General features: G+C 42.4%; 1 long non-coding RNA gene across 1 annotated transcript in view; it reads left to right on the forward strand.

Moving 5' to 3' along the window:
- The first annotated feature begins 305 nt into the window (after positions 1 to 305).
- The window catches only part of LOC146829434 (uncharacterized), a 167,755-nt gene continuing 140,077 nt past the window's right edge, over positions 306 to 27,983 (forward strand). The window contains exons 1-2 of the long non-coding RNA XR_014962258.1: positions 306 to 400; positions 486 to 548. This is a non-coding gene — a long non-coding RNA (uncharacterized LOC146829434). The remainder of the gene's footprint in view (positions 401 to 485; positions 549 to 27,983) is intronic.

Consider the following 27,983-nt stretch of genomic DNA (forward strand, 5'->3'; position numbering starts at 1 on the left):
TGTTTATCATCCATGATGCACAGTGTAGGCAAGAAGACATAGTGTTGTTGATACTGCCCTTTTCCTTATGATTTTGCCTTCCGTGGTGTGGTTCTTAATGACTCGCGATCACACATTACTTTTATTGTTTTTAATGATTTGCGATCACACCTTCTTTGCAGATACAGGAAGGCAGTGTAGAATTAAGGGTAGACTCCTTTAATAACACGAACTCTACAAGCCGCCTTTTGACCATGCCTGCTCATTGGACGCGATCAAGTGATGATGTCACTATTCACGTGACACAGACCCAACTGCAGTCCCCGGTTCATAAGAGAGCACAGAAGCCGACTGCCAGATCCTAGGGATTCCGTGCAGGGCTGTATTGTAGGCGGATCAGCGGGTGGCATGGTTTGGCATAGTAAGTAACAGCTGCGGGCGGGAAACTCTCAATTTGTTTTACTATTAATGTTGGTCATTAACGTTGTCGGCATTTTTACCCACAGAGTGTGACTAGAGCCAGCACCCTCCCCATGGTCTTCGTCACGTGAGGCTGTAACACGTCCACAGTGAGCATTGCCCTCTTTTCTAATTCTCGTTCTCTTGGTTATGTCCCGGTTGTAACTATAGTCTCAATAGTTTCTTTGCCCACACAATTGGTGCTGTTTACCATGAATGATTTCCACTTTCTAGCACATGCTCACCTTTTTGGTTGAGCATTTATGACACCCACGTTTGACTGTTTTTGTGGGTCTGTATAGGGTGCTTGCATTTTTGGCTTCCACTTTAAATTAACCGCGAGCAGGTGGACACGGATATGCACTGATCTGTCTTAGCTGTCAGACGTGTGCATGACTTTGCATTTCACACAGTGTTTGAATGCTAGTACCACACTTGTAGAAACTGCTCAGACCGTCATACAGGATTGTTCATTGTTCATTTGTTTTTCAGATTAGGCTGCAACAAGCCTTTAATTGTTCCTCCCTCGAAAGGCCATTGAAGCCTCCGAGGACATCACTCACTGATTTTTATTCTTGTCTTATTGCTGCGCATTAAAAAATTTAGGGAGTACAATAAAGACAATTTTAAACTACTTTTTCACTTACTTGCACTTTTGTCAAAAAGCCCATCTCCACTGTAAACAGGTGTTGAAGCACACCCGAGTAACATTCGGTTACTTGGGTGGGACCCCTATGATGAAGCATGTCACCAACTAGGTTGGTGAGTGAGGGGTCTTTTTATAAAAAAAGGAATAATCTTTCCTTTTTCGACCTCCATAGTACCTTTCAACACTGATTTCCGCAGGGAATTACTCCTTCTATTGTTTATTCAGTTTTTCTCAAGGGGATTGGGAGTATCCCTAAATGCCCTTTCTCTCTTTGTGTTTGATAAAGAATTTGTGTAACACAATGAAAACGCCACAAAAAGACTCATGCCAATTTAGAAAAATAGATGATATTTTTATGAATAAAACAAGACCAAAATGGCAAAAATCCAAAATATCGAAATATGATTTTTTTAAGATTACATGTAAAAATAGCTCTTAGAAACAATAGGCAACTCTAAGGGTTATCTGGTCATGCTGGACCGGGGCAAAGTCAAGACTTCAGGCTGACCACAATGGAGCAAAGGCCGGATACAAGAGCTGAACAAACTACCTTGATCCAGATCGCAACAGTGAGATCCGGGGTGCAGCTGAGCGATGCATCAGTGTCGATCCCTCAGTGGAAGTGACGTGTTGATTTTCTTCACACAGTAGTGGTGGTTGTGAAGATGATGCACTGAACCTAGAGGTATAGGTTGTGTAAATGATGAGCTGGGTTTCTCCACACAGTCGAGAGGATGCATTGATCATCTGACACAGCAGCAACGGTGATGCATTGGTTCTGATTCATCGTTTTTTAAGGCGATGTGCTGGTCTGAGTGTGATGCGCCAATTCTGCTCCTGCAACAGCGATGATGCACGGGTTCTGGTACACACAGACAGGAGATGTGTGTAGCAAGCACCTGGATCCACTTCCAATGAACCAGGCACAGTAGTAGGGAGTGAGACTTTGATATCCCTGAGTCTCAGAAACAGGAGGCAATCAAACAAGACCTTCAAGATCACTGTGGGTTTAAGCAGAGTCCAACAGAGTCCAATTCTTCCTCAGCTGGGTCAGAGGGTAGCAGTCAGCAGAGCAGCACAGCAGAAAAGTAGTTCTTCCAGGGCAGCAGTCCAGCAGAGTCGACAGTCCTTGCAGCAGCACAGCAGTCCTTCTTCCTGACAGAGTTTCTTTACAGGTCCAGAAGTGTCTGATGTGGTGTGGTCAGAGACCAAGTACTTATACCTATTTGTGCCTTTGAAGCTGAGCTGAATTCAAACAAGCATCTTTGAAGTGAACAGAAGTCTGTTCTTCCTAGCCCTGGCTCTAGATACACTACAGGGGGGTAATCAAATATCTGTGTGGGGACAGGACACTGCTTATTCAGGTGTAAGTGTCATTTCTACCCTCCCATCCTGCCCAGGATGAGCCATCAGCCTGCAGATGGTCTCACAGATACACCTAACCTTCCTTTGTGTGTGGATGTCTAGATTTAATGCAGAAAGTCAAGATGTCACCCACCCCAGCTTAGTATTGGGAACAGGCTGCAGGCACACAGAGCTTTACGAGCAGAGAAATTACACTTTCTAAAAGTGGTATCACTAAAAAAGTAATGGTAAATCCAAATTGACCAGTAAAGATGAGTTATCATTACCATTCCAAAGATATAATACATGACTGAGCTACTCCTTCTCAATCAGGAATGACATCTTAAAAGTGTAATAATGAATTCCAAATGTTAACCCATTATAGGAGTAGGCCTCACAGTAGTGAAAAATGAATTGGGGTAATTTTCAATACCGGGAGATGCAAAACATAAAAACCCTAACTTTTAGTTACACAGCCCTTGCCCTATGGTCTACGTAGGGCTTACCTTAGGGGTGACATATATGTAAAGAAAGGAGAGTTTAAGGCTTGGCAAGAGGTTTTAAATACCAAGTCGGTATGGCAGTGTAAACTCCAGACAAAGCCTCTGCAGAGGCAGGCCTGAGACATGTTTAAAAGGCTACATTGTGTGTGGCACAATCAGTGCTGCAGGCCCACTAGTAAGATGTAATTTACAGGCCCTGGCCAGTGTAGTGCACTTTATTAGGGACTTATAAGTAAATGAAATGTGTCAATTGGGTATGAGACAATGTTTGCTTGTTTAGAGGAGAGACCACACACACTTTAACACTGGTCAGCAGTAGTAAAATGCTCAGAGTCCTAAAGCCAACAAAAACAAGGTCAGAAAAAGAAAAGGAAGAACGCAATACATTTGTGGTGACCCTTCAAAGTGGTTCATTTGCCTAAAATTCTCTATTTCTTTTTCTAGATACAGCATGTATTTCTGTTTTTTCTGCATCTAATTTATATTCTGGAAAAGGGTGGTGTTGGCTTATTAAATAGAAATTTCTGATGGCCACATTATACAGTATAAAAAGTAATGCTGATAGAAGGCATTGGTTGTAAATCAATCCTAAAAACAAAACTGTAACTATAGGGTCCAATTCCCCACCAGAAAGCAGAGGGACATTTATACAAATGCTACACTGCACTGGTAAAGAATTATGACAAATCATCACTTACCAAAGAACCTGCCATCTAAGAGGATGCCAGAGGGGACCTCATACTAGAAATATAGAGACATTACTATATTTGCTTGGTCTGAATTGCCTCTGAAAAACAAAACCACATGTTGTTGAGAAGAGACTATCTCGTCCAGAAGCAGAGTGAGGTGAGGGGACCGGAGCAAGATTGGTCGATATGATGCACACCTGGTGCGATCTTTCCCCAGTCCCCGGTCTTGCCCGACATATGTCGTTGTCCCGCTTGCCCTTGGAGAGCAATTTGTGCTTATTGGAAGCTGTAATTTGCCCTGTTAAACTCCAGAGGCTGACTCTATGGACCAGCAGCTAACTTGCTAAAGCCACTCACAGCCCTCCAGAGGTAGCCTGTATGGACCAGCAGCTAACCTGCTAAAAGCACTCTCAGCACTCCAGAGGTAGCCGGTATGGACCAGCAGCTAACCTGCTTAAACCCCTCGCAGCCCTCCAGAGGTAGCCTGTAAGGACCAGCAGCTGACCTGCTAAAACCCCTCGCAGCGTTCCAGAGGTAGCCTGTATGGAGCAGCAGCTAACCTGCTAAAACCACTTGCAGCCCTCCAGAGGTAGCCTGTATGGACGAGCAGCTAGCCTGCTAAAACCACTCGCAGCCCTCCAGAGGTAGCCTGTATGGACCAGCAGCTGACCTGCTAAAACTCCTCGCAGCGCTCCAGAGGTAGCCTGTATGGACCAGCAGCTAACCTGCTGAAACCCCTCGCAGCACTCCAGAGGTAGACTATATGGACTAGCAGCTGACCTTCTAAAACCCCTAGCAGCGCTCCAGAGGTAGCCTGTATGGACCAGCAGCTAACCTGCTAAAACCACTTACAGCCCTCCAGATGTAGCCTGTATGGACCAGCAGCTAACCTGCTAAAACCACTTGCAGCCCTCCAGAGGTAGCCTTATGGACCAGCAGCTAGCCTGCTAAAATCACTCGCAGCCCTCCAATAGTAGACTCTAACCTCCTCCCTTTCCATGTTTCGACTTTGTCACTTACTGCAGTATTCTGTTCTCTGAATCTTCTTCCTGGAGCAGCAAGTTTAGTACTTTTACAACGTAGTAGCTCTACTCATAATATTTCTGTCGAAATAGATTTGTTCCTTCTCTGTTACAACATTGAACTTATTTGAACAGTTTTTTTTGCTGCCTGCTCTGTACCAAATAGTTCCTCAGCTCTTCCGACACTCCCTTCCAGATGTAAACATTACCTATTGCGGAATAACTTGCTCCCTCTCCTGGTGAATCTTTGAAAGATTCATGCTGTCGTTAATTTTAACAGATACTTATATGACAAAAAATATGAAAAATATATTATATATTCATGTTTATACATTGCCTTTAATGTTGTTCCTTTTTTTCGCCTGGCTAGTGCTCCCAAGCAAAGATTAATACATGTTTTTGTTTTCTAAAATAGAAAAGTATTCTGTTTAAGGATTTGCTTCAGCAATGTGCTCTTGAACGAAAAGCATTCTGTTTAAATGTCAAATGCCGGCAACTTGTTTACTGCGTATTAACAGCAACAGTGAGGCTAACACATACTTATGATCCTGCTCGGACCTGAGATGTGGAGACCTTGAAATCTTAGCATCTGAACTTACATTTTAATTGCAGTGTTTGCTGCTGCGTCGGGCAGGACGCGTGGGAAGCCCCTGCAGTTAATGTCATACGTGGCCGAACCCACAGTGACTAAGCAAAGCAATGGAGCCAGCAGAGAAAACGGTTAGAGCTGATACTCTAACAAAATCTGGTCCATCCAACCTGAGAACAATGTTATCTTTACCCCGGATTAAAGGCCACCGAAGATGTGGCAACTGCACTTCGTGTTCAACTACTATTGAAGGAACCCAATTCTCCTACAATAGCAAAAACGTGAAGCATGAGGAGTTCACGAATTGCAATACTCAAAATTGAATTTACTGTGTCGTATGTCCATGCTCAAAAGCATATGTAGGAAAAACTTCACAACAAATAAAGAAACGTATAACACAACATCGTTCCAGAATCAGATGCCAAGTGATGAACGCACCTATGGTTCAACATTGTATTGCAAATGGGCATGGCCCCAATGACATCAAATGGACAGTACTGAAACATGTTATAGGCAATAACACGGAAAATCTTCTTTCCCTCTTTGAAGCAAAAACTATCATCCATTTAGGAACTATAGCAAATGGTCTGAATGAAATAAATGAGATCATGTATTGTATGCAGTAAACAGACATTTGCAACGAATATTTGAAGAGGTAAAAAGGCAGTACACAAAAGTTTAGAGTCCAGTTGTGAAGGTTCACGCAATATCGCAGGGCAACCATTCTTGAAAAATAAGCCACCCCCATATATTAACCACTTGGCAAAAACAGACGTACTAAGGGAGTAGTCCAAGCTCCAAACATTAAACTAGAAATGATGACAAGCAAGTAGCACCTTTTTACATCAAAATTAAAGAAAAAGATGTAGCGCTTTCAATTTTTTAATATACTTAATTGTGGCAAAGGGCACTTTAAATTAAGCTCAAGTATCAACAAACACGTTGCCAGAACTCCGAACAGGAAATACCGGCATCCAGGAAGTCAGGCAACATCAGGCATTGAACGTGAACAGCGTGTAACATAATACGCAAAGACGCCTAGGAATAATAAAAAACACGCTTTGCCGCTTTCGGCATATCTGTCGACCGAAGCGAACAGAAGACTGTGCGGAGACTTTGCGAGCCCGGGAGATAGCCTGGATGCGAGAGAACAAGCACCAGCCATAAGGTATTGTCAACATCATGAGCAAAAAGCACGCGCATGAGGGAAGCAAGACTAACAACACTAATGGCTTTATCAGTGAAAGAACTAAATGTTTGTGTACAAACGTACTGGCAAGGTCACAGTAATCTTCTACCAGAGAGTACGATCATGGCACAACTAAGCGCCCTACCCAGTAAGCGTACCTTTCACCGGGCCGCACATCCTAAGGAACTGTATGCTTTATAATCATACATAAATAATTGAAGCCAAGCACAACTTATTTCTCTTTTACTTTTTCTTTTTTTCTTAATCCACGAGAGGTGTAACAAGGGAGCTCACACTTGAGGTTTAAAACAAACCCCCATTTTTATTTATTAGCATAAAAAATTGCAGCCTTATAAATCTCTTATCGATCTAAACATTGATAGTTATACCAGCCACCATCTTTTTTGTTGTTGCCTTTTCATTTTGGAGGTACAGTGGAAAGTGACTACGACGACTGAACCCTTAAAAATACAAGATTGAAATAATTGTTTTTTTGGTCACCAACTTTGGGACCCCTTTTGGCTCACACCAACACTAAAATTTGTATGTAGATAAATCTTTTTAATAACAAGCTTAAAAAATGTTTTGCACTTTTAAACTTAGACAATTTAATTAAATATATTCACGTTTGTTTAATTTAGGAAAGCTGTGATGTCCTACTTGAATAAATCAATATCGCCCTGATGAATACCTTCAATCTAATCTAACCTTGGTCTCCTGCTGAAGGTTGAAACATGTTGGTTATTACGTTTTGGAAGTCAAGAGCATCAACACATGTGAATGATTGCACAGATTAGTGCTAAGTCGGGACTTGAATAAATAAGTTTAGACCTTGAGGTTTGATTAGAACTCTGACTCCCTCTAGGACCTGGATAGTTTCTTGTAAGCGAGGACTAAGTCAGATTCGGTCTCCTTTGACGTATAAGTATCTTGTAGGACAAAGACCTTTTGTTTTTCACCCTTTTTTTCTTTGTTATTTATTGTTATTTGTCAATTGTGTATATTGTGGAATGGTACACTTAACAGTTTGATTTATGTCATGCACTATGTTTCGTAATAAGAAGATTTGTCATGTTTGTAATTTGCAAATATTGTCATATGTGTCTATAACTTCTTTGGAAATGTTAACCAGGAGCATGTTGAAAACATTAACAAGGAGAAAATTCGATGAATAGAAAAAAATAGATATTTTAAATAAGTAATTCAAGCCCAGAGTTAATAAATATGACTTCTGAAGGCACAAAAAAAGTGATGGTCAATCTATGGTGGGAGAGGTATTTCTTGTTTGATTATCAGAGAAAACGGCTGCATCGCATCGGTGGCATTTAAAGCGCCTACAATGGGAGATTTCTTTCAATTAGGTGTGTGGGGTACAATGAGTCTTGATTCAACATGGCAAGGCCACTATTTGCATAAAATAAGATCAGTGATTCATGCTTAAGCACAATGCGCACTGAGGCAGGATAAATAGCAATGGAAGCACTATGTAGAAACACAATGCAAGCATACAAAACACCCAAATATTCCTTGGAGACTGCAATCTACATTGGAACGATCACAATGACACAGTGGTCAATAGTCTCAAAAACTTCCTAGATGACCTAGATCTAACCCAAATCTGTAACAGCCCTACACACGATAAAGGTTCAATCCTGGATTTAATAATCTCCAAAAGAGATTCCATTCAAATCGAGTCGATCCAACCTTGTGACTGGTCAGACCATCATATTATTACCTTCTACATCAAGGAAATTGTGAAACTTAACTCGGCGCAAGCCACAAGACCTAAAATATGGAAAAGAGACCTGAAAAAAATCAACCCTAACATTTTGCCATCACCCAGTTACAACCTACTTCGGCCCCCTGCAGGGTCTTCCGAAGTACATGATCTCACCAATCATTACCTCTACGCCATGACCTCGATAATAAATGAAGTTGCACCTCTTCAACTAAAGAGAGTCTCCATACAAGACTCTAAGCCCTGGTACAATGGAATACTTAATGAGGACAGAGGTTCGTTCAGGAACGCACCTGGAGATCTGTTCCATCCGCCAAACACCTCAAGATCCTTAGGACAAAGAGAAATGCATATTACCGAAAGATCAAGCGCACCAAGGCTGACTTCTTCAGCCTCCAACTAGACCAACTAAAGGCAATATTTCTCTCCATGTGTTCCCATACCTGGCATGTCACGCAGTTTGGTGCTTACTTTCCACCATGTTGAAGAACAGTAGATGTTTCAACACCCATGCTAATGTGCTGCATAGCTAAATACATATAAGGTCCTAAAGGCGAGATTGATTGCATTGCAAATGCGTGTTGTAGTACGTGCCCACTGCTAACTATAGCTAACCTGCGCTTCTGACTGTGGAAAATTGGCCATACTATTTACTACGATTTTCCCGGTGAAAAGAACCATCTGTAGGTCAAAAAACCTGATGGTCCTGATTCTGTTTCGGTAAATGATGCCCTCAGACCTAAGCCGAACTTAGGTACACAAAAATGACTGAGGCCCAGAGTCAGATTTCGTTACAGGAAGGGTTACATCGTAATTACTAAAAATCTATTTTTATTTACTAAGAAAAATAATTTGTACATATTAGCATACTACCTAATTGACATAGAACATGCCATTGATTTCAACCATGGGTTTCAAAAAGCCTTTCTCGTTTTTTAACTCGATTACTTAAGGATATATAATAGGTCTGTGCAATGTGCCAGCATCATCTTCTGGCCTTTCTTTACGTTGCAGAGATGCTTGTTTTAGCATTCTCATAGTTCTTTCTCGCGAGTTTTAGTTAATACATGTATCTCCTTCTAAGCATTTCGCATGGGAGTGTATTTCTTGCAAAAGTTTTCCTACTGACTACAACGAATCCATGCCTAGATTGTACCTCAAGATGATTTTACATTTCCTATTTAGCTTTTCTTGACAAGTGACTCAGCATAAGTAACACATGCTTAAAATGCTTCTGAAAATTCCTGAGAGTCGTGACTCAGCACCCCTCAAACTGAACTTGTGGTACTTATCATTGTTTTCATGGTTTTTGCAGGAGTCGCGCATATACAAGGGTAAAAATGATGTATGAAGTCCAACCCAAATGTACAGTTAGTTTCCCAAATTATTTTTTTGTGTAGAAAAGTAAGTCTAAAGAGAGCAAGTGGATGAAAAACGCAGTCCAACTTTCCACTGTAATTAACAGTTCATTGAGATCTAAGACAGTATAATGAACTACCAGGCTGACTTCGATCCCAGGTTATGCAGTGGAAGAGGGATACTTGCAGGTTCTCTAATTTATCATAAGATGGGGCTGGCGTTTTTCAAGGATGAGGCACTAAATCACAAGACTCCTACGTGTCACGAAGCAGGAAGTCGGCTGGCAGTACAAGCCTGTGTGAGCTCATTGCATTTAATGGGAAAATAGAATTCTCGTTCCAAAATATTGTTTCTGTTGAGATCAATAGAGGAGGGCTCACCCTGTGTGATTGGAATACCAATGCGATGTCTAAGTAAGGACCACGCTGTACTATTGTGCATTTCTTTAAGCACGTTTCATTCAGTTGTGTGGCATAGGAACAGAAACTAAGAGTGTTGTTACTTCAGAAAGATAAAGTGTCACTTTTTTTTTGTAATATGCCAGGAGAATCTCCTATCATCAAAAATATACTTTAAGGAAACATAGGATAAAATATCTGACAAAGTGTGTTCCCTATCAAAGGGAAAACGTGCTAATGTTTTATAAATATTGTCTATTAGAGCAGAGATGTACCTAATAATAGTGAAGCAGGTTCAGTGGCACACGTGCCTTGGGGTCTGGAGGGCCCTCTTCTTCACAATTTAAGCTCTATTTCAGTAAACAATGGGATGAGGGGCATTTCTGTTGATTGCATGTGGCAACTGTGTCCTCGCTATGGCACTGCATTAGAAAACTAACCGAATTGTACATGTGTCAAAATGCATTGGATCCATATAGGAAAGTAACCAAAAGTCCAGGTCATTCTGGGCAGTCACTGGAATCTCTCTGTTTCTTACATCTTGGGTTCTACTGACTCCATCTCTCTCGGTGCTGCATGATGTTCTTGCATGCTGTATTAACTGATGAACAGCCTAGGAGTTGTTATGTTTCAACTTTAGGGGCCCAGCATGCACGTGGGCCACCAGCGCAAATAATGTAGACCAGGCACAACATAGTGGGTGCGAGCCGGAAGTCCCGTGCGACCTCCGCTCCTTTATTCCACGCCTGGCCAGAGAGTGATACACAGTGTGGGGTTCCTTCCGGTGGGGTCACCGGCCTAACGAAACACTAGACCACTACAGGAGTCGATGGTGAAGGATGATTGGGTGCAGTGTTCATTAATCTTAATAAAGAAGTTTTCACCTACCTGCGTTGTGAACATTACTTCAATGATATGTTGGGATATTTTGTAACAAAGTGTGGTAAACTGTGATGAGTTGTTGTGTTGGCCCAGAAATATCTAAAATATGAACATTCCAAGGCCATCAACACATTTGTGTAGCACTGATTTCGAACGAAAAAACAATACAGGCTGGTTAACACTAAAACTAGCAAAGTCATTCCCCTGAGTAAAATTCTAATTTCATACCTAGTTTTAAATAAATATGCTCTGTTTTTTAATGTAGTTTAGAGCAAAATTTCCTATGGGATTCAAAATGGAAATTTTTGGTTCTCACTCCCTTTATTCTCTCAGGCAGATGGATTGTCATGAAACACGCCATGCCAAGTCTTAACCAGATATACATTTTTTTAGAATGTTTAATGCACCAAAGTTACAGGCAAACAGAAACCTCAGCCACAGCTACGGACTCACTGGGTGCTTATTCTCAAACTGCATTTTGTTGTACATTTAGTAGTAGAATAGTACCACTCAAAAGCAGCTTCTCTAATCTGCATGCAGTTGTTTCGTCTTCACCTATCTTTTCTGTGTAGAGATCTTCGCCCTGTTGTGGAGCTTTCCACACACATACGCCTACGTTTTAGTAGTGAATTTGGGAGGGACAGGGGATTGGATGGAAAATGAGAAATACCTACTACAAAATGGGAGCGGTTAAGAGTGTATGGATATATGGAGGGATTTAGGGAGGATTGATGAGGCGTTTAGGTAGGGGCCGGCACCCAACCACAAAGGATTATTCCCTGTGCTATTCACAAACTGCACTACTAATCTAACCTAATCTAAGAGATCTGTAAAGTGCATGGATACCTGGAGGATTCACAGCAATGCTCTAAACTAGAAGACCTTAGAATTGACCCTTCTGAGTGCTGAAAAAAAGATAGCTATATGACAAATAGCCATGTCATTGGGATTTTCGGAAAGAGGATTCAGATTCTGTTTGACGCAGTTTGAGTGGCAAGGAGCTCCATAGTTTGGGTACTAAATACTTGAAGGAGAGACCACCCCATTTGGAGTGGTGAATTGTTGGAGTTGTTGCAAAGAGGACAATTGTGAATCTCAGGGACCTTCCAGGATTGTAAGCCTCATAGAGCATGAAGTATTAGAGGTCCATTGCTGTGGAAGGTCCTATGCGTGATGCGGAGAGATTTAAACTGCACACACTGCTCTATGGGGAACCAATCTAGGTCAGCCAAGGCCCGTGCTTGTGGGCAGGTGCCTTGGAATTTTGAGGAGACGGACAACCGCATTTTGGATGATCTGTAGACTGCTTTTAACATAGTGTGGGTAACCTAGATGTAGAGAGTTCTGGTAATCCAACCAGAAGATGATCAGAGCCTGTACAATGAGTCTTTGTGATTGGAAGGGCAAAATGTCTAACACTTCCCTTAGCAGTCTAAGAGGCACATACATCAAGCCTTTTTCTGCGTGCAAATGGGCCGATTCGCAGAATTGGCCCATTTGCGAATAGAAAAAGGCCTTTGCAGATGCATGTACATTTTGTCATTCGCAATTTAGGTAATCACAATATTTTGTGATTACCTAAATTACAAATGCATTTAGAGAATCGCTACTTGCGAATCCCTATTTTCTGAGGCATGTAGCCTTTCCTAAATGCAAACTGAGCATTTAGGAAACACTAATTATCATCATCTTCAAGTTTATGGTAATTTGTGCATGCTTTGAAAAATGCACACAAATGCACTTTTCAAAGTGTCATGTAGTGCACACATGCCCTTAGAGCATGCGTGTGCTTCACATGTGCACACGTACCTTTTTTTGGGGGGTGCTTTAGGGGGTCCTTAGGCCCCGGGCAGCCTTGGATTAGCATTCGCAATTTGCGATTACCCAATTCGGTAATCGCAAAATGCGAATGCATTACCATTCATTCCTATGGGCCTGTAGGCCCAAAGGAATTAATGGAGTCACAATAACTAATAGTGATTCGCAATTTCAGAATCGCGATTAGCTAATGTTAAGGGATCGCAAATCTTATTGCAATTCCTACATGCATAGGCATTTGTGATTACCAAATAGCAATTCCTTAAAAATCGCTATTTGGTAATCGCAAATGAGGAGTTTGATGCATGTGCCCCCTAAGCGTTCTATACCATTTTTCAACTAGTTTATGAGCTTGAGGCTCCATGGTAAGCATGTCATCTAACCATACCACCCTCTTAACTCTGTTGTTGCCTAGGAGCATAAGCTCCATCTTGTCCCCATTTAACATGAGGAAACAGCTGGGAATCCTGTTGGTCACCTCCTCTAGACAGGGGACACGTTGCTTACAGTTGGAGCCATGTTCTGAGGTGATGGATAAGACTAATTGAATATCGTCTGCATAGGAGTCTATAGTCAATTTAAAAGATTGTACTACCTCTGCTAAAGTGCACCTGTAAAGGGCAAAGAGAGTATGGGTCAATGAAGAGTCCTGCAGTAAAGAATGTCCGAGTCGAAAATTGGGTCCAGTACTTGGAAGGTTCTACCCTAGAGGAAGGACGTCAGCCATTTAAGTGCACAGTCACATATCCCTACCTCTGAGAGCCTCTGGATGAGTGTTGCAAGGTCCACTGTATCAAAAGAAGCACTGAGGTCCAGAAGAATGAGTGCTGCAGAGCCTCCTTGGTCTAGGAGGTGTCTGAGTTCATCTGTTACAGCCAACAGTGCTATTTCAGTGTTTTGCTATAGTCTAAAACCCATTTGGGTAGGGTGGAGGAGTTTATTAGATTTCAGAAAGAGGGCAAGTAGTTGAAAGACATGTTTCTCCAGGAGCTTAGACATTCCTGACAGTAGGGAGATGGGTCTGCAGTTTCCATGACACAAAATGTCCAGGCATGGCTTTTTCAACGGTGGATTTACCACTTGCATATTTCCATTGTTGGGGAACTGAACTGGAGGATAGTGACAGGTTCAGTAGTTCTAGCAGGAAAGGAACAATGATCTTGTTCTAACTGCTGAGTGGAGGGTGGATCAAGGGGGGTGCCTGACTTGACTAGGCTGAATAAAGCTGAAAGCTGATTGTGGGTGATCACAGGTAAGGCCGAGAGGACTTGTTCTGGGAAACGCCGGGGTTGTCTGACTGTGGGGAGCTAACTCACCTTTGTCTTGTTAATTAAGAAAGAGCGAATGTCAGAGAATGACTGGGTCAACCACTTTGAGGGTATGTTTGGGGGTTCCACCATTAAGGGCACCCTACCTAGGTTAGACATTGGAAAATCATCTTTGATTGTTACGGAGCGCGAAGTGAGGGGAGGAATACATGGTATGACCCGCAACAAGGCTCCTGGCCCAGATAGAATCCCCCCTGACCTCTATATGTCCCATATAGATTTTTGGCCATCAGTACTCACCCCTGTTATAAATACGTCCGTTAGGTGTGGCCCTCCGGCCTCATGGGCCACCTCCACTATCGTCCCAGTGTTCAAAAAGGGGAATAGAGACAGCGCACACTGTTATAGGCTGATTTCCTTACTGGATTCAGTGGTCAAAGTTGTTGGAAGGATCTTGCTAGATAGGCTATCTTATTGGGCTGGAGAAAATAATATATTGTTGGACGTACAATATGGTTTCCGTCCCGGTCACTCAACGATTGACCAATGCCTGGATCCCTTTATGCTAACGGATAAATACACAGTCTGGCACAATCTTCTTGGCCTTTATGGACCTTTCCTCCACATTTGATTGCATGAATAGAAGTAAGCTGTGGCAGGTCCTGCTCTCCATTGGGGTGGACAGAGACATAGTTTTCTTCTTGCATGATTTACACAGGGACACAAATGCGGTTGTGCAATATTAAGGCGATCAGAAGGTTTCATGCACCTTCCCTATATGGAGTAGGGTCCGCCAGGGTTGTGTCTTGGCCCCATTTTATTTAATATCTATATTAATAACTTAGAGAAGACCTTACTGGAGACCAAGGTCGAATTTCCTCAGGTGGGACAGCGAAGCCTCCCAGTTCTTCTGTACACAGACTAATTTGTTTTAATGCGCAGGACCGAACAGGGCCTGCAAACCATTTTAGACTATTTTGTTCTTTTCATGGATGAACAAGACTTGAAGATTAACAACTCTAAGTCCTATATCATGCATGTGGGGGCCCTTAGCAGTAGACCTTATACCTTTAAGGTAGGGCTGTCCCCGATTCCAAAGTCGAGTGTCTTTTCCTACCTGGGGGTGTTGATGGATGCTAAATTGAAATGCGGGCCCCAACTCATTTGTAAGAAAATTTACCTGGCACAAGGCTCTCCATCCATATTTAACTTTGCATCTAGAATAGAGGAGATACCAGTAGGGGCCCTATTAAAGATCTATAGGGCCAAGTGCATTTCTAAAGAACTTTATGGCAGCAAAATCTTGGAGTATGAAAAATCAGAAGATCTCTAAACTGTGGAAAACAAGTTCTTGAGATGACTTCTATCCGTCCCCCAGGGTACTCCCTCCTCCACTGTACACGAGGAGCTTGGCATGACTTATATTTCTGATTTAATATCATTTCACCCGGTGGCCCTATGGATAAAATTTGGGCAGATAAGGAGACCACGATAAATAAAGCGAGCTTAAAAGACTGCATGGCCCTAGATCAATATATTGAAGGAAGTCTACCGAGTATGGGGAGAGGAGACCTTTTTACCTTCCAGGACCGGGTCAATAAGACAGATTTAAACACCATTAAGGTGGCCTTCTTTGAGCAGCAGATTGTGGCCAGGGAAGGGAAGGAGCTTTTGAAACCAAGTGTTTGTTGTTTTATTATGCTGAGAACAGCCCATCTGGAGGAGCCGTATTTACTGGGTTTTATAAATTTATATGAAAGAGTTTTATTGACTAGGTTCAGGTTTGACCTTTTCTATCTTCTTTTAGCCCACCCTAAGGGACAAAGTAAGGATCAAATACTTCTGCCCTGTGGTTGCAATGGAAAATCTCCACAGGACATGGTACATTTTACAATGTTCTGTAGTTTTTATCATATCCCCAGGAAGTCTTTTCTAACTCAGGTTTAAAAAAAAAGTGAATTTTAGGCAAGTGCTACCTGCTTTTATTTTTTTTTACAAATGCTTACAGGCAGCACTTTTTTTTGGTACTTAATTTTTTTAAATCTGCAATTAGACTCAGGTTCAGCTGTGATTAGCTTGGTTGTGTTATGCCTACCATTGCCGGCACTATGCACTTTAAAATGTTTGGCTTTTATGCTTGATCCTCTTTGAACTCCTAGCATGGTGATATATTGTGCCCTGGATCAAATCTTTATCAATGTGGTTTTGTTTGTAACCCATTTGTGGCTTTGCATTTGTGTGTTCGCCTATTTATGTCCTTGTATTTTGGTATGCTGCTGAAAGGACTGCCTTTTATTGAATTTCTTTCGTGCGTTTATGGTTTTAAAATACGAAACCGAATAAAGATAATACTCTTACTAAAAAGCGAATATCTAAAAAAAATATTAGAAAAGAAGGAACCCAGTTCATTTCAGCGAGCAACTGACGGTTCTGGTGGTGGACAGTTTCTTTTCACCTCTATGAGTGATTTGTGAATTTGAAAGACATGTTGGAAGCCTTCCCAATTTTAATGGTGTAATAGGAAGCTTGTGAGGTTCTAATCTTGGCTGGTAGTGCCTGACTGCGTCCCGGTACTCAAGCTTGGTAGGTTCATCATGTCACTTCCTCCATTTCCTCACTAGCCTTTTGCGCATTTTTGTGAGTGCTAACAGATGAGGGGAAAACCAAGGTATTTTTTTTACTTTGCTGTACACCATTACACGCCGGAAGGAAGTGGTCCAGGGAGTTGTTAATCCAGTTCATAAATTTGGAGTTTGCTACAAATATATTCTCCTGCAGTTCCGTTTTTGACTTTCTAAGAGTATCCGTCCAGTTTTCGCTGTCTAGTTTAGACCAGTAGCGGTCCTTTCTCATAGACAAAGGTGGACCACTAAGTGAGGATGGAGGTTACAAGGTGATTAGAATTAGGTAGTGGTCCGACTATATAACTAGTATGAGTTGTAATGCCCGTTGATTGGGGATGTTACTAAATCCCAGATCCACAATGTGCCCTTTCTCATGGGCTGGGCCCTTAACCTTCTGTTGGTACTGTAGGAGGCATAGTCCTGAAGTAAGCTGTTGGAGGAGATAATTGTGCCATCCTCAGTTTGGATGTTAAAATCTCCCAGCAAGGAGAAATTGGTTTTGTTGAGGACCATGTCTGAGACTGTGTCAGGGAGTATTTTGAAGGAAATGGATAAGGAAGCCTGGTGGCCTGTAAAGTAGGATTCCAGAGAAGGTGAAGGTTGGAGAGAGAGAGGTAGCGTAGGACAAACCTTTGCAGTCCTGGAGAGTGGATGGAGTGAAATGCCCCTGAAATAGTCTTTCAGGATAAAAGCATCCCCTCCACCTCTCCACTGTCTTGTCAAACAATACAATATCCTAGGGCATGGCTTGGATTATGTCTGACTCGGAGCCCCCAAGTAGCCATGCCTCTATCAGAAATAGGATGTCTGGACTATTCTCCTGGATAAGTGAGTAGGCATCCAGTTTAATGGCAGCCCAACGACTTGCAATTAATGAGGAACATGTGTTAGCCTGTCTGCTCTTTGGTTCCGCTAGACTGGTTAAGGGGAGACTGAGGGTGGAATTTTACATGACATTTCTAAAGCTTTATTGTCTATTGCATGAAGGCAGGAGCTAATCACATAAACCTGAAGGATTCATAGTTGTTTGGATGAATATATGGTGTTTTTTGTATAAAAGAGCTAGGGGTCCTGGCGCCTGATCTGGCCGGGCACGGACTTGTGTGCCCAGTGTGTGTCTGCACCACAGTCTTCAGCTAGAGTGCCTACCAAGATGGTGCCTCTGGAAACTGATGCCTAAAGTGGAGATTTTTTAATCCCGGTAAGCGGCTTGGGTTGAGACTAGTAATAGTAGTAGCTCTGACTATTGCAGTTATGTGACAAGCTTAATAACAAGTGTGATATCAGTGCTATAACGAGCGCCTTAATTTAGAAGTTCTTAACTATAAGTATTCCGCTTAGTTTATGTATCGATAGGTGGGTTATTGCCCATTCTAAAAACTACTTGATGTAACAAATACGTTTGTCCATTTCTCCCTGCAATGTTGGGCTTTTGGGTGTTTTTTTGAAAAAATCGGCAAAATATATGCCTAAAATGAAAGGAGCAACTCTGATTTGAGCACCCCGCTAATGAGAATAACTACTTTATATTTGTGCTACTTCCTTAAAGGTAACTTATGTTTGCTTAATATATGCGATAAATGATTAGAGATGGATACCCTCATTGACTAAAAAGATAAGCGTAACACCGGCTATTTAACTCTTGATTACAGAAAGGAAGGCTAAGAGAGAAAGGTTTTAATGGCCCAGTTTGGAGGTTGGTGACAATAATGCAGGAATTGCCTCCAGAAGCAAATCACTTGGTAGGTTCAATTATCTACCGTAGCCTTGAGTATCCAATTTGATGGGGTATACGAGTCCTAAATGATATCCTTTGTCTTATATCTATCAGAAATAAAAACTATCCAGAGTGAGGTTCCTCTAAAGACTTTAGTTGGGAGATATTGTCCCCGCATATACATCATACAACAAATGCCCAGATTACGGTGGGTATTGATAGACATGACTATAAAGCTAGGGCACTGAGTGTTATATGAATGGACCCGGAGAAGCCTGATGGTTAATTTAGAGTGTGAGCACACGATCAGGCATTAAGAGATTTTGAGCGAAGGTTTTCCCCAGCCCTATACCTAGAAGAATATATCACAAATAATAGTAGTAACTATGGTTTATTAAGAGGGGAAAACTTAATGGGTCCTTATGGAGGATGTTTATTTAGATTTATGAAGGGGGAGAAACTGTGACTGGGCTTGTGAATGTAATACAAGAGTGGTGTGAGTCCAACAAAGCCAACAATCTAAATGTATGTGTTTATTTATTAATAAATAAACACATACATTTAGATTGTTGGCTTTGGGGAAGATATATGTTTTTCATATAGATTCAAAGTGCTGGGATTGCTTATATTGTCTGTGTAAAGATTGAAGAAGGTGGTTGGACCTGCTTTTACCACTGAAACGCGTTGCGTCTTGGTCGGTTTTCAGAAAGAATTGTCTACTTTGTGATTATGAAAAGAGAATGTACTGGATAACAGGATACTTTCCGTAAACTTTGATCTAAAATGGAAACATTTTGTTGATTTTCATAATCAATGTGCACTTTGTTTTTAATTTGAAGATAATATCCTGTTGGAAATAAGTTAATGTACAATAACCTTGAATGCACTAATGTGGTATTGTTTTTGAATGTTAGAGCAGATTGCTCTATTTTTATTAATTTTTAAATTTGTGTTTTAATGAACTCTGAAAAATCAATGAATAAACAATTATATATTTGATTGGTTGGCAAGTGTGGTGGACTCTTGACGTTTGAGTGAAAAGGAATGATTGAGTGTGCGATTATTGTTTCCCAAAGGGATACATTTTTTCAGACATTGTGTAAAGTGGAATTGTGCCTAAAATTATTCTCCCTGATTCCCCCAATGCCCACGGGGTCCATTTTATCATTTGAAAGTCAAAAAAGTCTATAACCGATTCAAAGTTCCGTCAAATAGTGACTCACAATAAAAACACTTTTTTCAAAAACATGTAATATCCCTCCCCCAGTGACACCCAGGGTACCAGCAAGATCGTGGTCTAAGACCATGCTGGTTAGATGTGCATCCACCCCATAGTCATCATTATATAGAGCCGTAAATGAAAAATAACTAGGATGGGGTCTCTAGCAACTGATGCCTAAAGTGCAATTATGTGCTAGTTACTGTAGTTCCTAAAGCCAAAAAGCACTCAAAAAGTTGGAACTGTACTTCAGGTCAGACTTGGATTAAGTCCACCTCCACACATGACCAACCACTTGTACTGCAAAACCCTGCTGTTGAAATAATGTACAATAAATTAATTTATCTTAACTTTAAATAAATACGTATATATTCAATTTCATTTTACAACAATAATATATAATAAATATTGGTTGATTTTAAAATATAGCTTTATGTTTTCAAACAGTTACATTATTTTAAATTCATTCTATACATAACATGTAGTAAATTGTAATGCATAATACATACATTTAAACATTTTACTTTAACAAATCTTTTTAGAAAAATTATAATTACATTTAATAGATTTAAATTAATTAAATATTTATCTCAAAATTAGGAGCCTGATTAGGATGGCGGTCTATGGGTCTGCCCGACTAGCTTTCGGCAGTCCCGCAACCAGACTCAAGATGTGACTGCCTTCACGGCGGTCATAATGTGCATCTTTTGTATTGCGTCATGTGCTGCACACGCTGCAGTACAAAAATACGCTCTGTATATATCCCCGCACTATGTGGCAGGCATCATGTGGTGCCTGCCACATGGTGCAGGGATGCCCCCCAGGGCCCATGTCGGAGGGCCAGGAGGAAAGGGTGGCCCGCTACTGGGTCCCAATATCTGTTTCCACCTGCCCTTTCATGGCGGGTAAACCGCCATGAAATGGCTGGGGGGAAGGGACATCGTAATCCCTGCGGCAGTGCCTGGCAGGTGCCGCCACCATTGTAGGAATGGCGGACCCTCTGACAGTTGAACGAATCCGTGGCGGTCGGTCTCTCCGACCTCCAAGCATCTGGACAGGCTGACGGTCGCAGTCACACCGCCATCGTAATAAAGCCCTTATTTACTTGTGATGTAGCATTTTTTTATTTTCTTCCAAATCTAAAATAAATATATGAAATTAATTTACAGTAATACGTAACATAAAATGTTTTTAGCAATTTCTTTTACATCTATTACACTTTTTACAATTTCCCTATTCTTTACCATAGGGAAATCTTTGCCCTGGTGGCAGAGACTGCCGCCTACCTCCACCTAGGTGTAACAAGTTTCTAGTTGTAACTTTACACTTGTGAATTAGGCTTCACTCCGAGGGTGGAAACATGCAGCTCTACACTTTGTAGTAAGTTCATGCTTGTAAATGGTGAAAAGCCCAAAGTAGCAAATTTACTACAAAGTGTAAGAATACATTTACACATGTAGATGTTTGCACATGTATAATACCTTTGTGATTAGGGAACACTGTCACTAACTGCAGATCAGTGGCACTGATGTGTTGTGCTGTGGGTACAAGGACACCTGATACTGTATTTCAAACAAAGTTCCTTTAACAAGAGAAACACAGACACTGGTGCAGCTTGCCAGTGTCTGTTAATCTCCACCATTTCGCCCCTCCTGGCTGTATGAATGACTGGGTTTCCACTTATGAGCAAAGATGCCTAAAAGCACAAATCCATTAAGTGACAACACACACGCAATCCCATAAATCATAATGATAACTGTGTATTAAAAAAATAAAAACTTTTTATTGAGTTTTCAAGCACTGCAAGAAACATAGCAGACAATTAACAACAATTGCAAAAAGGACGGCAATTCAATGTCACAGTGCTGAAAGGATATATCAGCTGCAACAGTCTACTACATAAAATAAAAAGCATTTGCAATGCAATAGGTCTCACACTTACGCAAGTTTCAGCTATTGACATTGCAAATTACAATGCCTTTTATTTTTGTTTTCGTTTTTAAAACATAAATAAAAGGCATTGTCATTAACAATCCCAGCAGCTTAAACTCACGTAAATGCGAGACCTATTGCATTGCAAATGCTTGTTTCTTGTTGTAGTTAAAGGTTAAGAAGGGTTGGTGTGGCAATCTCCATCCCAGGCTGAGAGGAGACAGCCATTCCTAACTGAATGGGTGCTTAGTTAGAGGCTCTGTTTTATATGTGATAGTGTCTTGCCCTTGGGTGGGAGGGCATTCATAGCTTGAATAGAGAACAATAGGCTTTATAAAAGTGCCACAGCAATTGATAGAACCTGAGAGTTGTGAGTATCGCACAATGCACAGTGGTAAACATGTCAGTAAGGTGCCGTGGAAAGTGCCTGACCTGAATGCGGATGTTTAGTCCAGTACTAGAGAAAGAGAGGAATACAGATGGCATTGGCAACATGGAATGCCTAAATGTATATTTTAAGAGGTACAGGGTGTTAGCTTATTTTAAGCGCCCAAAAATACAAATCGCTAATCTCAAGAAAAACTCACTTGCTTAATCCAGAGCCAGACAAAACTGAGAAAGAAATGGAGAGGCATATTTTCACAGCTAGCTATTCTAACTACTCTATAGGTGGGGTGTAGCTGGTGTTCCATTTCAAAATCAGGATGTAGTATAGTACATACATAATTTCTTATGTCTCCTGTATGGAATTGAAACCTGCCTAGTAAATACCTATTCACCAAATATGGATTATAAAATGTTCTTTGGTGAAGCAGTACAGGCAGCTTTTCCGTACCTGGGTATTATGGAAATTTGGATGAGAGACCTTAATTATGTTTGGAATTGCAAATGGACAAATTCTTCTCACAAACCTAGTACAAAGCCCTGAACTGACATAATGCTGGAAAATATATTGAGGGATTTTTACTTAATAGATGTGTGGAGATACCACCGTCCGACGGAAAATTGTACTTCTATTATTTTCATATTCCTAACACGCACAGAAGAATAGATTATATAATGGAGAAAATGCAAGAGCTAGTGAATTTCAGAGAAGCTACCTATTTAAAGAGATTCCTTTATGACCACTTACAGTTAGGCCTCTCGTTAATCCAGTCACATGTGAGACCAAAAATACTAGACTGGAGACTTGCACCGAAGTACTGGCTGACGAGCATTTTCCGCACGCATACGAGACTACACACTGCGGTTCCTACTCAACAAGCGCGAGACAGGAGAATGCAGAGCAATGGAATGGAAAGCTTAGAAAGTAGCCATGAGGGAAATGCATGTCCCAGGTCACAGAGTGAGGAGGCAATTAGAGCGCATACTCCTTGACACTGAGAAAACACTGATGGAACTAGAACAAGACCAGATGCTGCTGTCTGGTGTGCTGGACCAAGAGCTGAATAGTAACATCCCTACCCTGGGCCTTGAAGACGAGAGTCAGTCGGGCACATTCAGTAGTGTCCTCATGGGTAACAGGATCCAGGTACCCAAGGATGTGCAGCCTCCGGGTACCAAGTCTCGCCGGGCTGAAGCGGATGACTTTAGCCCCCATTTCTCTGCCAGTGATGAGAACACCCTGAATCAGGACCTTCCCAGCAGGGCGCACATGCTGTGTGGCAACTGGCTGGCGTACTGGCAGTACAAGATTGGGGTCAGCCAGCAAGAGTCCCACTTCTGCTTCCAACAGATCAAGTTACAGAGCTTCCTGGGCCACTCTGGGGCCATCAAGTGGGTGGCTCCACTGGGAGGGGAAGACTTCTTCCTGAGTGGCAGCAAGGACAGGACAGCACCGATTACAGAGACTCACCAGGTCACAGGGAGAGCTGCAGTCAGCGGTGGCACATGGGGGAGCTGATGTAAGCACGCTGCGTCAGACAGGAGATGTGCACGCATATGGTGCAAGCAGGCGTTGTGATAACGCCACGAGCCATACGCGTGCACATCTCCTGTCTCCAACACACGTGCACATGTCCTGTCCCCCTTCGCCCACCAAACCGACAACAATAGGTCTCGCCAAGGCAAGCAGCGCATGCGTTGCGTCGCTAGGCGAGACCTAAAATAGGAATGGAAATAACTTGGACAACCTAGAAAAACATCCACTCAGTAAGTGACATACCAAATTCAAAATCTAGTTGCCATTTATCAATACCCATTGACTACAGTAAGTCACATCGGCCTAATTACACCAGGCAATAGCAAGACAGGTTTTATTACAAATCAGCTGGGTGGTCCAATGCCCATGCCTCGGCAGCAGCCCCCACTGTTTCAGCAGATACAGCAGGGGCAAGCCAGAACACCTCCAGTGGCAGCCATATATCCTTAGGTTGGGACTGTGTGGGCATGAGTTCCGAGAATGCAGTATGCAGTTCCTGGCAATAGGCAGCATTCTCAAGCCAATCAGTTATGAACGCTAGTGTATGCCTCACCCATCTCATCGCAACCCTATCGAGCAGAAGAAAAAGCACCACCAATTTGCGCCGCTCCGGCGGAACCTCCTTGACATATACCAACAGCACAACACTAGGAGAGCGCTCAAGGGGATGCCCTAAGATATCAGCAAGTATAGAACATGTTTTATTCCAATAGGCTAGGTGGAAAAAACAGCATTTCGGAAGGAACAAATGCATCGTAAGTACATATACGCCGATTTTAGACAATCTCACAGGGGTATGGTATTGTTGATGAATTGTTTAAAAATGAATGAGATAGAGGCAGTAGTTAGGAGATAGTGCACACACCTGGGTACAGCAATGGGGCCACTGTTCATCAGTAAGAGGTGGTGTGATGTCTGTATTACCAGCATCTTTGCTTGTGGGAATAAGTGTAGGTGCTGAGTTCTGCATGTCAGCTTATAGTCTTTTTACCAGCTTGCGGGGTGATAGAGAATTAAAAAATGACTAAAGCACTTTGTATGTAGGTGGGGCATAGGAAATTAGGGACGAATAGCCCGGATTGCGGCACGTAATTGGTAATATTGTATTGTCATTGTCTAGTACAGCCGCGTGCAGCGGAAGGAAGGCGACATCTCGGTAGATTGCCCCCATGGTGGTGAAATGCAGCTTGTGCAGTCTAATGAATGCACCAGGGTCCCCCCTGACAGGAACCAAAGGATTCTCAATGTGGGCCCTACACCGGAGTTCATTCCATGCCCATACTGTACATGCCACAGTCTCAATCCGTGCATGCAGGCGGCTAGGAGGCAAGAAGATTGCCCTCTGTAGTGGGTAGGGTGCTACATGATCAAATTCAGGGGCCATGTGTGGCTGAAATTGAGTAGGAAAAAGCCAATAATGGACAAACTGGGCTTGGGTGCTAAGATAACACAAGTCTATGTCAGGGGAACCTAGGGCTCCCTGTTCAAATGGAAGTGTCATGACCTCCCAGACAGTGCATGGCTGACCACCCACTCACCCACTCAGGCCAGGGATACCAAGTGCATTCTTATCTTACAGTGAAAATGGAGGGGGAAGGGGAGTGACAAATTAATGAAAGGGTAGAGGATTTTAGGAAAGATTACAATTTTTCGCAATGGGTAAATGGCCAGCCAGGGACAAGGGAAGTTGCTTCCATCCCTCAGCCCTCTTATCCAGCCATGTAAGTAAACGGTCATAGTTGCAACTCGATAATTCATTGATGCTTCTGCTGAGCCACACTCCAAGGTACTTGACAGGGCCAGCCACCCAGATATGAGGAATTTTTAAGTCATTTAGGGGTGTTATGTCTGTCAGGGTGGAAATTATCAATTTAGTCCAGTTTACTTTAATTCACACTAAGAAAAGGTATGTCCAAGAAACAGGTCCCTCACATACTTGAGCACCCGGAAACGAAGAGAATGGTAATTATAATAAATGTCCACCCTACGCAAGCTAGTGTGGTTAGCCTTCCCATAGGTGATCCAGGGGATTTTGTCTGTGTAGTCTAGGGACAAACAATCAGACAGAGTCAAGCAGTTTAACTGGGAACCCTCCCTGTACCATACCTTGATCCAGCACAGCAGAGGCTTAAGAGCCCCCGATCAGCAATATATCTAACGCAATGCTCCTCATGAACCGAGAAGGTCGAGGTACTATACAGAACCCGCAAGATGCGCCTTTATAACTTATTTTATAAGAGCTGGATCTTATTAACTGAATTTTAACAGCAAACTTCAACGCCCTATAATACCTTGGTGAGACATTTGGACTGATAAAGCTTGATTAAAGTAACCGGTGACCATAAATTCAGCCTGTGAGCGAAACTGGCTATAGCCCAGATTAACTTAAAATCACAAATCTTACCCTTAACCACGGGTTTTCAACTCCAATTGGCATCAAAAAGAATCCCCGGATAAGAAAGTTCTAAAGTCTATATACAAGTCTTTCATACAATGCCATTTTAAACATCTCAGTGAGCCAGCCTTCATGTGCTGGGAGCCCAGGAGATCGGCAATATTGTAAAATACATAGTTTGGTAACGATCATAGCTGTGGTATAAAGTCGTCTTTCAATGATTCAGAAGTGCATAGGAGTCTTTTCATTGATGGAACAAGTCTATCCGTTTCATCATATTAATAAAATTGCCTATTGAGCTGGTAAGTGAGACTCCTGTTGCGATGTTGCAATGCATGCAATTACAACACATGCTTTTACAATGCAGATGCCATTACAACACATTTTTAAAAACTACCATTACAACGCATTCCATTACAACGCATACCATCACGACGCATACCATTAAAACCAATAATTATTTTAGGGCAAAAGTATGGTAAGTGTTGGATAGTGTAGGGGTAAAAAATAATATTCCCACTCCAGTGAGTGTAACAGTAGGGAAAGTTTTGAATAGTGTAAGGGTAAAAATTACTATCCCCATTTACCCCGAAACCCATACCCACCCTAATACTAAAAAATCTCCATTACTTTCCTTATAATGTGTTGTAATGGTATGCATTATAATGGCCTGCATTGTAGTGACATGCATTGTAATGGCATGCATTGTATTGGCATGCATTGTAATGGCATGCGATGTAAAGGCAATTGCATCGGTGTAATTGCTGCGTTGTAATGGATGTTTCCCGTATCTGGGCAATAAAAGAGAACATGCGATGGTTCACGTCCTGTCCTTCCACCAACAGTCCGAATGGTATAGTAGTCCTGCTATTGATAGTTTATGGGTGGTCTAATTCCAGTCCTGTAGTGTTTTAAAGAAGCAACACTGTATTCTGCAGTCCCTAACCCCATTTGTTCAGGTTCTCAATCACCTCTTCCCATTCTTTTTCCTCATAGTCAATGGAAAGAGTTCTCTGCCGTTTAGTGCAGAGGTAGATCGCCTGTACTATTTCTTCTTTTGTTATTTCTACTGTCGAAACTAGTCTAACCTCATCAATGAGACACAGTAAGTTTCATACACTTTACCTGTATTTCACGTGGCGCTCCTCTACCCGGTAAGACCTGTGCTCAATGCTCTGGGTGTAGGAGGATCCCGCGCACCACTTCCGCATCCGGCAATTTAGACGCACGGGGCAGTGGTTTAGTTGCTGTTCCCGGCGTCGGAGAAAGCTGCATAAAATGGCTGATGACACGACCGTGCAGCGGACGCGCGCAGCAGACGCCTAAGGCAAGCCCGTCTGCGCCCGTCCGCGCCCGAACAGGCCCAGGGGCCAGGATCCCTGCATTTTTCCCGCCGGGTCACTACTGCAACTCAAGTGCGCAGCTCCATCAGTTAAATAGCTCACTAAGAGTTAACTGTTATCATCATATTTTGTGTGAAACATCAACAATAAAGTGCCCACGTTGTCAGTTCACACTCTCCCCCCGAACCTTCACCCCCTCTCTATCCAAGGGCTCCTATAAAATCTTTCTTCTGAACTGCAGATCCCTGCCCAAACATACTACAGAAATCTCGATGCTGCTACAAGATCACGCCCCAGTGTTTTTATTCTTAACAGAAACCTGGCTCAACTCCAGTTCAGAGTCTGACATTGTGCAAACACTCTAACAGGGGTATCTGATACAGAGGGTGGACAGAACAATGGGCAAGGGCGGGGGGATCGCGATCCTCTATAAAGACCATCTCACCTTTTGCTTACTTGGGAATCCACTCCTAGACTGTGAGAATGTGCATTTCTCGATAGAATTCACCCCACTCCTCTCGCTCATAGGCATCCTGATCTACCGGCCCCCAGGAGCGGCAGGCACCATCTGCAAAGCTCTGCTAGAAACAGCCATTAACCTAGCCAGCACTGCAGCTAATTTTTCTCTCCTTGGGGATTTTACCTTGCACTTTGATGATTTGGGAGCAGCCTCAGCGCACGAAATAACGACTTTTCAGCTGTCACAAAAGGTCTCGCAAGCTACCCATGTCCAAGGACACTGCCTCGATCCCGTGTTTTCCAACTTGGAGAACCTTACAGGAAATGACCCTATCCCCATTCCATGGTCCGATCACTTCCTTATCCCCCTTTCATGGTGCCCTCGGGTCTCCAGTCCCCATGCCCAACCTTCGCTGACCCTGAACCGACCCTGATCCGAACTCCCTCTGGACAAGAGGGCCCAAGAGCTGGAAAAGACCAGACCAAA

Source organism: Triturus cristatus, chromosome 5_2 (assembly GCF_964204655.1).
Source record: "Triturus cristatus chromosome 5_2, aTriCri1.1, whole genome shotgun sequence".
Taxonomy (NCBI): domain Eukaryota; kingdom Metazoa; phylum Chordata; class Amphibia; order Caudata; family Salamandridae; genus Triturus; species Triturus cristatus.